Here is a 12,754-nt window from a genome sequence, read left to right on the forward strand (position 1 = left end):
GAGCCTAAAGGCAACACATTCTGGCTTCTGTTCTGATCACCACAGGACGATAAAACAGAACAGCCTGAGCTGGAAAATATTTACTCATCCAGGCCAGAACCACAACTGCAACAAGTCCTAAAATTAATCCAATTAGTGAATGAAAGGCACTTAACTTCTGAGCCTCAGAGCCTTCAGTAACCAAAACTAGTTCATATCTATCTGAACCAAGTCAGATAATTCAATATTTTCTTCATAAGCATTACTAATTATGCATCTACTCTATGCCAGGTCCTATGCTAGGTAAAAGGGACTTGGTGGTGAACAAATTACTTTTAACTTCACTAACTTTTTCTTTGAAACATAGGCTCTAACCTAGGAGTTTAGATAGTCCAATAACTCCATTTTTATGAAAGAAGAAAAACTCAGAAAATAATATTCTGCTCATGGTTCCATACATAGACCGGAAGTGTGTATGAAGATCTGAGGTACAGATACTGACATAATATTTAAATAATATCTATCTTATACTATTTTAAAAATCTGATTTGTAAACATCATTTGTCTTTTCAGTTTGACATACAAGATTTTTCTTCCATCCATCTTCTTAATTCCCTGGCTTCATTTCCAGCTACTCTCCACCTCACACTTGGTACTCTTAGTCGTGCTGGTATTCCTCTCGTACATCCTAATTTTATGAGACTTCCATGCCACTGTACATGCTGTTCCCTATGGCTAAAATGCTCACCCTCTCTTTTCCTTGACCAGTTGGTCAACTTTATACTCTTAGAAACTCAACTCAAATATCAGTTCCTCTTCAAAACCTTCTGAACACACATACACACACACTCACAGTTAAACCCAGTTTGTGTTATTTTCAGACCATGCACTTACTAATCATAGCATGCATGATACGACTTAAAAAACTATACTATGAAAATCTATTTATAATACATCTGCCTATCATACTAGACTTTGAATTCATTAAGGATAAACATCGCCTTATCTATATCAGTATTTTAGCACATAACAGTATGCCTGGGACATAACAGAATAGAATGCTCAATAAATAGAAGCTCATAATAGAAGCTCAATAACTAATCACTGAATTGAACTTCATATGGTAATATATTTCATCTACAAGAAACAATATAGAGTGAAGAAAAATGGTATGTTTAAAGGGTCACAAAAGCTATATTTGATAAACTTTTTTCCAATATAAGAGTTATATTAACAGACCAAAAAGAAGCTGTGCTAATAATTAAATGCACATGAAAACCTCATTAGTCTGGCAAAAAAAAAAGTGAATTAAGAAAACTTTAGTTTCCTCATCTCATTCTGTCCCTTTATCTGTAAAATAATAGAATTGAATCAGATTCCTTCTATGCCTTCACATTCTGTATTCTGTATCAGAGCACAGCCAAAGCATCAACATCAGGTTGAGATTTTCATTTACCTATATTAGCACAGTCTCAAGTTTCTGTAAGCCGTCCCTCCACTATCACATCTCTGCTAATGTCATATTTTTAGTTACTTTGCAGCATGCTATTATGACACGTGGTACCTTAGAAACTTCCTTTGTAAAGAGGCTATGTCACAATGTGTATGGAAAAATATTGAACATATTAAACACTACCTTTAGCTTAAGAGTTTGTACTTATTTTGAATTAAACGGCATGTCACCATGGCACCTATTTCAACAAGTATATAGCGAGTCCTTACTTAGTGCCAGAAGCCTAAGAGAGTAAGGAGAGAGAATGAAATAGCAACTACCTTCAAAATACGTGGTAGGAACTGCAGATTCAAAGCAACTAGAGACCAGTGTAAGGCAAGAACAGATCATGGAGAGCCAACCAAAGGAGTTTAGATTTGACAGCACAAGGAATGGGAAAATAACAAGTCAAACCAGCAATTTAGGATGAGCTCGGCAGAATGAACAGAAACAATACTAGTCATAACTTCCGAAAGGGAGAAAGTCAATGAATAATGGAATTTTGCCAATTGTACTCTCTAAACCCACTTTCAAAACTGCCCACCCCTCTAGATCTCCATTCTGCCACCGTCTTAGCCCCAGCCACTACCACCTCTCACTTCAATGGGAGCTTCCTGTCTAGCTTTCTTGTTAACTGAATCTTTATACAGAGCATTTTAAAAATGTAAATCGAATTACGTCCCTTTCCAGCTTAAAATCCTCCAACAGCTCCCCTTCAATTTTTAGTATAAAAACCCCAATCCTTCAAGCCCATAAAAGCTCTGCACTAAGGGCTCCTCTCCTGCACTGCTCCTCTGTGTCAGTGCTCAGGGTATCCTGGCCTCTTCATAGCTCCTCAAACGCTCCATGATCCCATCCTGCCTCAAGGCCTTCTCACACACCGTTCACTAGAACATGTAACATCCTTCCAATTACACACACTCTTTTTACCTACTGTATTCCTGGACCAACTTAGCCTAAATATTGTTTCCTAAAAAAGGCTTACCCAACATCCACACCAGACCAGGTTTTCCAATAATATTCTTTCACACTTCGTAATTTTCTTCTGTAGCACTTTCCTCACTTATAAACTGAAGATAATAGTTAATGAGCTAGCTAAATATTTCAACTTCCTCGTTATAACATAAATCCCACTAAAACAGAACCTGTAGCTGTCTCATCACTACCATCCTCAGTGCCTTGCACATACCACTGGCTCAAATACACTGAATGGATTGATGGATGCCTCCCACTTGGGCCCAGAGGAAGAATGGCACTAGGAATGACAATAACGAGAAAATTCAATGCCTAAAAAGTTTACACAGACTTATATTTGGCTTAAAAAGTTAATTCCTGAATCTTTAAAATTATCTGCAGTGTTCTAATTCAGGGATCAGCAAGCTTTTTCTTAAAGGCCAAAGAGTAAATATTTTAGGTTTGTAGGCAACACAGCCTCTGTTGTAACTACTCAATCTTGCCACAGCAGCATGAAAACAGCCAGAAACTATATGTAAATGAGGCGGCACAGCCGCCTTCCAACAAAACCTTATTTACAAAAACAGGTGGGCAGCCTGCAGGCTGTAGCTTGCTGGCTGCTGTTAATACATCTCAAAGAAACAGGAGATAGAAATTAAACAAATGCAAAAAATAATTTCTCTCTTCATTTTAAACTCATAAAGAAGTCTTTCTTGAAATACCATACAAATGTCCCCAAACTCTGGACTCAAAATGGGTTGGCATATATTGTTCATTAGAAACACACACTGAACCTTCCTTTAATGGTCAGAAATGAGTATGTCTCCTCTCTGAATTTGGATCATGAGTTTCTGCTAAGAAGCAACTGTCTCTTTCTTCATATGTATTTCTCAGTAAATAGAGTAGCAGTAGCACACAGTGGGGATTAAAAAATACAAGCTGAACAAATGAATGAACCAAAAAGAAGAAATATAGAGAGCAAGTCCTCCTATATTAGCCCTTTCCCCTTTCACTCTCCCCTTCTTCTATAGTGAGGTGAAGAGATGAACAAGAGGGGAAGCAGATAATCTAAACGTTTTGATTTTCAAAAGAGGCATTCTCCAATAAGACTGCAAACGAACCATTTTCCAAAAGGCTGCCATCTGATAGCAAACAGAAAACAGAGGACAGCAGTAAACAGGTACTTCTCCACCCTAAGGAAGAAACCAGCATGAATCCACGCTGACACGTGGTACAGCAGAGACAATGACATGTGAGCCAGAGATTCCAAGTCTGAACTCTTCTGTGTCTCATAAGTGATTTTGTGACTTAACCTTTCTAGGCCTCAGTATCTTCATCTATGAAATGAGTAGAGAAGACCAAACGATCTCTATGTCCTTGACGTGATGGCATCTAATTTTTCTGCCTATAGAAGACACTACTGGGGCCCTGTGGCGTAGTGGTTAAGTGTGCAGCTCCACTTAGGTGGCCCAGATGCTCGGGTTCAGATCCCAGGCACAGACCTACACCACTCATCAGCCGTGCTGTGGTGGTGAGCCACACACACACTGGAGGCAGACTGCCACAGATGTTAGCTGAGGGCAAATCTTCCTCAGCAAAGAATAAAAAGACGCTACAGCTTTGCCAAACATTTGTAAAAGGCCAAATGGATGGAAGCAGAAGCAAAAGCAAAATCTCATAAAACTGAATAATGGGGGCGAGGGGGTGGGGGGAAGAGTATATATTCTCCACTGTGATTAAGTGTAACTAATATTATCTATAACAAAAATTCAGAATAAATGTACAAACTGACTGTCACAGAGTGCATATCTGTCCAATATCCAGGAAAACAAAAGCTGGGTGTTATAAAGTAATCCCATACTCCTTTTATGGTAAATCATAGGGCAGCCACATCTAGCATTCTGAGCAGTCATGATCCTCACATCCCAACAGAAACACAATGGAAATGTGAGACAACTAAAATGATCAAACGAGTAAAAAGTCTATAGGAACAAGACAAAAAAAGAAAAGAACGCTTTATCCCTCAGTGGGAAGGAATCTAGATCTGTAATTATTTTAAGCAGCTATTGATGTAAGGCAATCAATAACATCAAACAGATGCATTTATCATGTACACTGTTAGTAAATAAAGAGTCTATCATACTTTGCAATCTACACAGTGCTAATCTAACATTATATGTACTTAACTGACAGTACTGGACACTATTTTCAAGTCAGGGTCTATAAACAATTTTTCCTAGAAAACAGAGTTGAAAATATCTAAAATCTAACAAAGCCAATGATTTCACCATCCTATTAGTCTTTAATTGCCTTTCTTAGAAATGAGTTGTCTTTAAATTCTGTCAATTTACAGAAAATACAAGTACACATATATAACCTGCTACAAATTATTCCCAGTTATTATATCAAACGTTGAGAGTAAAAATATTCAAATATCTCCAAATAAGAAAATTTATGACTAGCTCTAGCACTACATCATTAAATTAGTGAACAGTCATTAGTGAAGGCTCCTTGAATAACTATACCATCAGTTTAGATTAACTTAAACTGAAAAAATGAGTTTGGCTAAACTGTGCTTACAATTTACAATTTTATTCTTTAAATCAAATTTAGAACCTATTAATGCTAAATTTGTCAACCTCCAAAGAATAATTTTTTTTTATTTTAAATTTAATAAGAGTATTATTTTTTTAAAAAACTGAAAAGTATGCTGCCAGTTACCTTAAGCAGAATAATGGCCTCCTCAAACCCAGCCAGATCTTACTTCCTGGATCCTGTGACTATGTCAGGTTACACAGCAAGGAAGAATTAAGGTTACAGATAGAATTAAGGTTGCTAATGAGCTGGCCTCAAAATAGGGACAGTATACAGGACTATCAGGTGAGCCCAATGTAATCACAAGGGTTCTTGAGTGGAAGAGGGAAACTGAAAAAAGGTCACAGTGACATAATGTGAGACAACCCACCACCCCGCCTCTGAAGATGGAAGGGGCTGCAAGCTAAGGAATGTGGACAGCCTGCGGAAGCTGGAAAGGGCAAGAAAACAGATTCTCCAGTAAAACGTTCAAAAGGAAAGCAGCTTTGTCTACCGTGCTTTTAGCCCAGGAGATCCATTTTGTACTTATGACTTCTAAAACAGTAAGACAATAAAGTTTATGCTGTTTTAAGCCACTAAGTTTGTGGTAATTTGTTACAGCAATAAGAGAAAACCAATACACCAACAGATTTATAAATGAGTTTTTCATTAAACTCTAAATCTGATTACAAAAACAACAAACATCAGAATGCCTAGCACTCTTAATGAAATTCTTTTAGATTAAAGAACAATAATTGTGTAGTTCTTTTTCTCTACAAACTCACAAAAACATGGTATTATACGTGCTATTTTTTCCAAATAAATAATAATATTGTTGCCCTTTGAAACAGTTTCGAAATAACTGCCTCTTGAATCTTTAGGGCTAAGCTGATCCCAGATTCTTATAAATCCTTCCAATATAAGATATTGTGCACTTTCCTGATTATGATTAAATATATTCACATAAACTAACCATTATAATTATATAATTTACACCAAATTTTGAATTTAACCAGTGTTCGAAAAATGAAGCTTTTAGCTCTCTAGACAATTCTAAACCCAAGCTTCCATATTAATCCCATAAAATGATACAAATCCTATAAAACTTACTATACACAGATTATTTTTCGTGATTTTTGTTGTCATTCACTTTGACAATAAAACAAATACATGCAGAGGTCTGGGAATGTTTACACTGTATCTATATTATCAAGATTAAGATGTCCAAGAACCATCTCTACAAATATTCCTTCAGGCAGGCAGGATTTTGGGCATGGGGAATGAGACATGAGAAGTCAGAGATGGAGCAAGGGGAGGGAGGCAAACACAGGGGTGGCCGAGCACAGGGATTAGAACCTAAGGAACATGAAAAGAGGACCCATGCACGGGCTGGCCTAGCACACGAGGGCTTGAGCACATCAGGGGGGATCATGACACTCACGTGGAGGACATGGAGAGGAAGGGTCTGAGGCACGACCTGGTGCGGGGTATGAGAATTTAAGGAGAGTACATGTGGAGGACGACCTCATGGGCCCAGGGCCCATGACAGGGTAGAGAGGTCATCCATGCATGGTGGTGGCCTACTGTGGGGGTTTCAGAACCCAAGTAGGGTGAGAAAGACATCAAGGGGGAAGAGGAAGTGGCAGCAAGAAAGGGAAATTGGTTACATAGAGGGAGGTTGATCAAATAAGTAAATATTTTAATGATAACAGAAGCCAGGTTTATCACCATCAGAGATGGGAGGTTACAAATACAGAAAGAGAGAAAACTAGAAAGAATCCTGTGGTGATGGACTGAAAGGTATTAGTGTGAACTCATGATTTTCAATATATATAGTTAACACAGAAATATTGACGGAAATGTAGGTCTGTGTATATATACACACATACCTGTATTCCCTACCTCTGTCCATTAAAGATGCCTGGGAGAGCACTTATCAATAGCAACGAGCATATCTAGCCTCCAGAACTTGGCTTCAAAACAGCATGTTCAATTAAAAAGAACCAGGGCTCTTGGAGAAATGGCTGAGTCTAAGTCTAGGACAGAATAAGTATAAGATGAGACTAGAACATCTTGTACAAGAAAGCAAGGGAATGCTCACAGAATCACAGATACAGAAGAAAAGGACACAGAAGCCAGCTGGAAGGAGCACTCAACTGGCCAGGAGACGGAAGAGATTAATGACCATGACAACCAAAACTAACACGGGATTCTAACTTGGGTCTCTGCTACCGAAGGTATTAGTCAACTGGAGAAACTCAATGGCATCTGAGGATTGGATGGTACTAATGTATCAACGTTAATCTGATTTCAATGGTTATGTAGCGGAATGTTCTTCTTCCTAAGAAATACACAGTAAAGTATCTGAGAGTGATGGGGCATCAGGTAGGGAACTTACTCTCAAACAGCTCAAGGAAAAAAAGATAAAGTCACGTGTACTGTATGTTGCCACTTTTTCACAGGTACAACTACACTGGTCTCTGGAGCACTTCGTAGAGATTGTCAATACTATGCACTCCACCTCCTCACCATCATTTCGTGACTATGAATGAATGTGGGAAGTAACTGTCTCCACAGTGGCCTTGGCAGAAAAGATCATAAGGAGGCTATTAACAACTCATAGTGAAGGAAAGGACAAACATGAATAAGTTCAAAAGTTCAGCCATGAAACTAGTCTTATGGACCACAGACCAAAATTTGAGACTTTATTCTAAACCAAAACAACAGAATTTAAACAAAAATAACAAGAAACTTAATACTGATGCAAAATCTACAGTAAAACCTGAGGGACAAGTGGTATAAACATCAAAAAATGAGAATTTTACAAAGTAAATTAAAAAATTTAAATACAATTCACATCACTGGCACTTTAGTTATGTAGGTTCCTAATTTCATTTCAAAATACCAACAGGTTCTACCCTGGGGTAGGAAGAAAGATGAATAAGACACAGCCCAGTTCTCGCTTTCAAAAGGGAAAGCTTCAGTGTAGGTGGGGAGACCAACATAAAGTAGCACACCGCTAAGCAAAATAGAGTGCTAAAACTCAGAGGAAGCAATACGGTTAGAAGCAGACAGGAAGGAGCGATTAATTCTAACTGAAAATCACCATTTACTGAGTACCTACCTACACACGCTAAGTCAGTATCAGGGCAAAAAAAGATAAAAAGCAGCAGCCTTCATTTCACTATCCAGCAGGAAGAAGGAAAGCAGAAAACCAGGACGTGATTTAAAAATGCTATGGGGTCTCACCAGGGAACAGCGAACCCTTCCTTCAGGGGAGGGGAGGGAAGAGAAGTCTGAATTTAGCCAAAAAGAACGAACAAAGTTGACAGCAGAGGAACCCCGGGAAGAGGGCAGGCTGTGCTGGAGCACAGCACAGGCACATATAAGGCAGCAGCAGCATGAGCTCACCAGAGCTCCATGAAGACAGTCGGGGGAGCTATGAGAGACGGCTAAACTGGGTGCCAAGCAGAACGGAGACAAGTTGCCACGACCTCTAAAATCATATGTGTGAATACCATTTACCAAGATTAAAGTATTCCTGGCCTCTTCCTTCAAGTAAAAAAACCTGGGCTAAATTAAATGACAGTAAGACCACTGATACAAAATTAGAGAATAATTAAAAATTTCCTGGAATTTCCTCTAAAATTCAAAGTAAAACCAAATAAGGAAAATACAAGCCAGATTTGATACTTTAATGTTCCTCTGCTATATTTTTAGACTACAAAACATTCCAAAATTCAGTACAAATAAACTAGGGAACTCATATTCCCGTGTAAACTACTGCTAAGAATATTATGACCTTCAGCTCACATTTAAGTCTCAATAAAGTCTAACAGCATCGGTCTCCAAGGTAGAAACCCCAATCCAGCTAGTGGTTCCCCTAGTAAAACAGCGGTAAAGAAATGTGTAACAAATGAGTTAGCATTGTGAAAAATAAAAGCGTAACTCCTTATTACGTGTGTCAGAAGCATTTAAGCAAGAGTTTGAATCTAAATTTTAAAGTGAAAAAGACTCTATTTAAATGATACGGTTAAACTTGCTACTATGTGAAGACAAGTCAAGGCTGATAAAACAGAAAAACAAAGCTATAGATACTTCCAGGGTCACCCAGTTCAACCACTGCTTTAGGCTCCCTATAAAAACCCTTCCAAAAATAAAAGCCCTCCACATGATGATTTAAAATTATCAATTCCTAAATATTTTAGTGTTAGGAAATGAGTCATCATGACATTGTAGTTCAACTCCTCTTCAGTGACGCTCTCGTACTGGTCAGGGTACTGCAGCAAGAGGACTCAGAGGATGGCTCACTGCGCTTACAAGATGGAAAACGTCTTCGCCTAAAATTGCGCACATACAATACGATTCTGACGATATTTAACAGGAAAAATATTACTGTACTTCATCTTCCAATCTTCAAAAAAGTTAAATATCAATTAAAAGTTTATTGAGTTAAAAAATGCTCAGTTATCCTGAGTAGACACAAGGCTGAAAATCAAGAATACCAGACTGAGAGTACACTAATTAGTAAACTAATTCCCAATCTATTAATATCTATTTACTCAACTCCTCTGAAATTCATCCAAATCCCTAACAGGAGTTAGTAACTGGTCCATAGCTACTTCAAAGGATTATTATAAAAATATAAAAGATGACTAAAAAAAGATACTGTCACGCAGTGAACAGAGATAACTTTACACCAGTACCTGTGTGAAGGCCTCCAGACCACCCCCAGCTTAGATGATACGAGGAGGACTCACGGGACTCAGCACACAGTCATATTCACAGCTATGACCTGTCCCAGAAAAGGACACAGAGCAAAATAAGCAAAGGAAAAGGCTCAGGGGGCAAAGGTGAAGGAAACCAGGTGCAAGCTTCCAAGAGTCCTCCCTCGGGGGGAGTCACACAGGACGTGTTCAATTCCTCCAGCAACAAGCTGTGGCAACAGATGGAAAGTGCTGTCTACTACAGATATTCTTAAGAAATTTGGTGGTTTTCATTAGCAGCTGGTCATGTAGGCACCCTCTGCCTAGCACATACCAAAACTCCAGAAACCCAGAAGAAAAGCAGGTGTGCAGCATAAACCACACAGTTTGTACAGTTTGGGACAGTGAGCCACTCTCATCACTGAGGGGAAGGCTGACATCACTGTAGGGGAACCGTTTGCCAGCAAGGGTCAACCTTCCTAAGGACAGGCAATCTCGGGCCCACTATGTTAACTCTTTTCTGCACAGTACTCTGAGTATATTATGAAGGAATATTAAAGAGGGTTAATTACCATGCCTCATACACTCCAGATGGATTAAAGTCTTAAATGTAAAAAAAGTTGAAAGTAGAAGATGATGAAATAACAATAAATAGCTAAGATTTACCAAGCTCTTGCTATACCCCTGGCAGTAAGCATTTTTATGTAAGACCATATTTAATGTTCACAGCAATCTCCTGAGCAAGTCAGCGATGATAAAATACTCACCAGCCCGGATCACGTGGCTGGTACACCATTCAGGCTCGTACTTCCTGATATCAGCCCTGGAGGCAGGTACTGATATTATCTCCATTTCACAAGAGAAGGAACACTCATAGAGGACCAAGGACACATAGCTGTACACGACAGAGATGGGATTTCTAACTTAGCTTGTTCCAGAGCCCTGGCTCTTAATTGCTGTGCTGTATTACCTCTCAATATACAAAATACCTGTATGGTGCTAGGACAGAAAGGGATTTTTTTTTTTTTTTTTTTTGAGAAAGATTAGCCCTGAGCTAACATCTGCTGCCAGTCCTCCTCTTTTTGTTGAGGAAGACTGGCCCTGAGCTAACATCTATGCCCATCTTCCTCCACTTTATATGTGGGACGCCTATGTCTATATGTGGGTGCCATGTCTGCACCCAGGATCTGAACCGGAGAACCCCAGGCTGCCAAAGCGGAACGTGGGAACTTAACTACTACACTACCGGGTTGGCCCCAGAAAAGGATGTCTTAAACGCACACACACACAGTAAAAACCATGAAGAAAAACATTACTAAATACAACTACATCAAAACTTAGAATTAAGCATGGTAACAGGCACAAAAAAACACAATTATAAACCAATCACTGAGAGATTATTTGCAACATATTTAACAGGAAATAAACTCAGACACATAAGAAACTTTTCCTTATCAATAAGAAAAAGACAAACAACCCAATAGAAAAATCAGCAAAGTAAATAAGTAATTCACATAAAAGGAAACCAAACAGTGGGAAATACAGGAAAAAAAATTGATAGAATTAAGAATGATATAAATGCAAAATAAAATAACACACCATTCCACACTCACCAGACTGGCTAAAGTTTTAAAGTTAGATAATTGGAAGTGGGGTGATGATGAGGAGCAAGAGAAGTCTTAATTCACTGCTGGGAAGGATAAATTGGTAGAGCCATCATGGGGAGATATTTGGCAGCATCTAGAAAGAAGATCCACACACCCTCTGATCCAGCAACGCTATTCCTAGTTTTATATCCCAGAGAAACCCTGACATGTATGACATGTATGACCAAAGACACATGAGTAAGAATGTTCATTACTGCACTGTCTCAATATTACTATTATTAGTGAGAAATAACTCAAACATCCATTAGTGGGGGAACAGAGAGAAAAAACTATAAATGATATTACTCAGCAGAAAACTGAATGAACTAGACCTATAATACAAATATGCATGTATCAGAAAAACATAAAACTGAGTAAAAAAAAAAAAGAATTTGCAGGACATTATGTATCACTTACATAAGTCGTAACACTTATAGTAAGTCGTAAAATACATACACAAAACAATACTATGTATTGTTCACAAATATATAAATGTATTAAAGGTAAAAAAAAAAAATGAAGGTGGCTTGTACAACATGGCTTAGAATTCATCGTTTTAAAGGAAGACCCATCAGAAGAAACTCACTGTTGTATTTACCACTGGGGTGCTACTGGATACATTATTTACTACACAATAAAGCCTTCTCTTTATGAGAATCCATGCATACGTTAGAGGAAGAAAAGGCTGAAAATTGATGCTCTAGTTTCCATGTCAAGAATTCTGGAAAAGAAAAAGCAAATTAAACTAAAAGAAAGTAGAAAGTAAGGAAATAAAGATATGATCCAAAATCAATAAAACAGAAAAAAGGTAAACGATAGAGAACAATCATGAAAGCCCAAATATGGTTCTTTGAAATAAAGAAAAAGAGAGGAAACACCACTTACCAATATCAAGAATGAAAAAGTGAACAGCACCATAAGACGATAGAGACATTAAAAAAATAAGATAACCACTGCACCACTGGGTCAACCCCAAGATAAAGTTCGCACGTTCCACTTTGATGGGCCGGGGGTTCACCTGGGTGCGGACCTATGCAACACATATCAACCCATGCTGTGGCAGGTGTCCCACATATAAAGCAGAGGAAGATGGGCATGGATGTTAGCTCAAGGCCAGTCTTCCTCAGCAAAAAAGAGGAGGACTGGTAGCAGATATTTGCTCAGGGCTAATCTCAAAAAAAATAATAATAATAATCCCTTTTACCAACAAATGAAAACACAGATGATTTTCATAGATGAAAAATACATTCTCAAAAACCAACAGAAGAAGAAATAAACATATAAATCTAAATGCACCAATACCTATTTTTAAAATTAAATCTGTTATTAAAATCTTTCTCACAAACAAAACTCTAGGTCCAAAAGGTTTCACTGGCGAATTCTTTAAACATTTAAGAAAGAAG

At 38.1% G+C, this 12,754-nt stretch overlaps 1 protein-coding gene across 11 annotated transcripts in view; it reads right to left on the minus strand.

Annotated features, from left to right (window-relative positions):
- The window catches only part of CCSER2 (coiled-coil serine rich protein 2), a 172,441-nt gene that overhangs the window by 111,941 nt on the left and 47,746 nt on the right, over positions 1–12,754 (minus strand). For 2 of the 11 annotated variants that reach the window (XM_014733817.3, XM_070265666.1), the window contains exon 1: positions 1,436–1,531. The exons of the other annotated variants lie outside the window; for them this stretch is intronic. The gene's annotated coding sequence lies outside the window, so the exon portion shown is untranslated. Of the gene's footprint in view, positions 1–1,435; positions 1,532–12,754 lie in introns of those variants that run through there. 11 annotated transcript variants of the gene reach the window in all.

This window comes from Equus caballus, chromosome 1 (genome assembly GCF_041296265.1).
Source record: "Equus caballus isolate H_3958 breed thoroughbred chromosome 1, TB-T2T, whole genome shotgun sequence".
In the NCBI taxonomy this organism is placed as follows: Eukaryota; Metazoa; Chordata; class Mammalia; order Perissodactyla; family Equidae; genus Equus; species Equus caballus.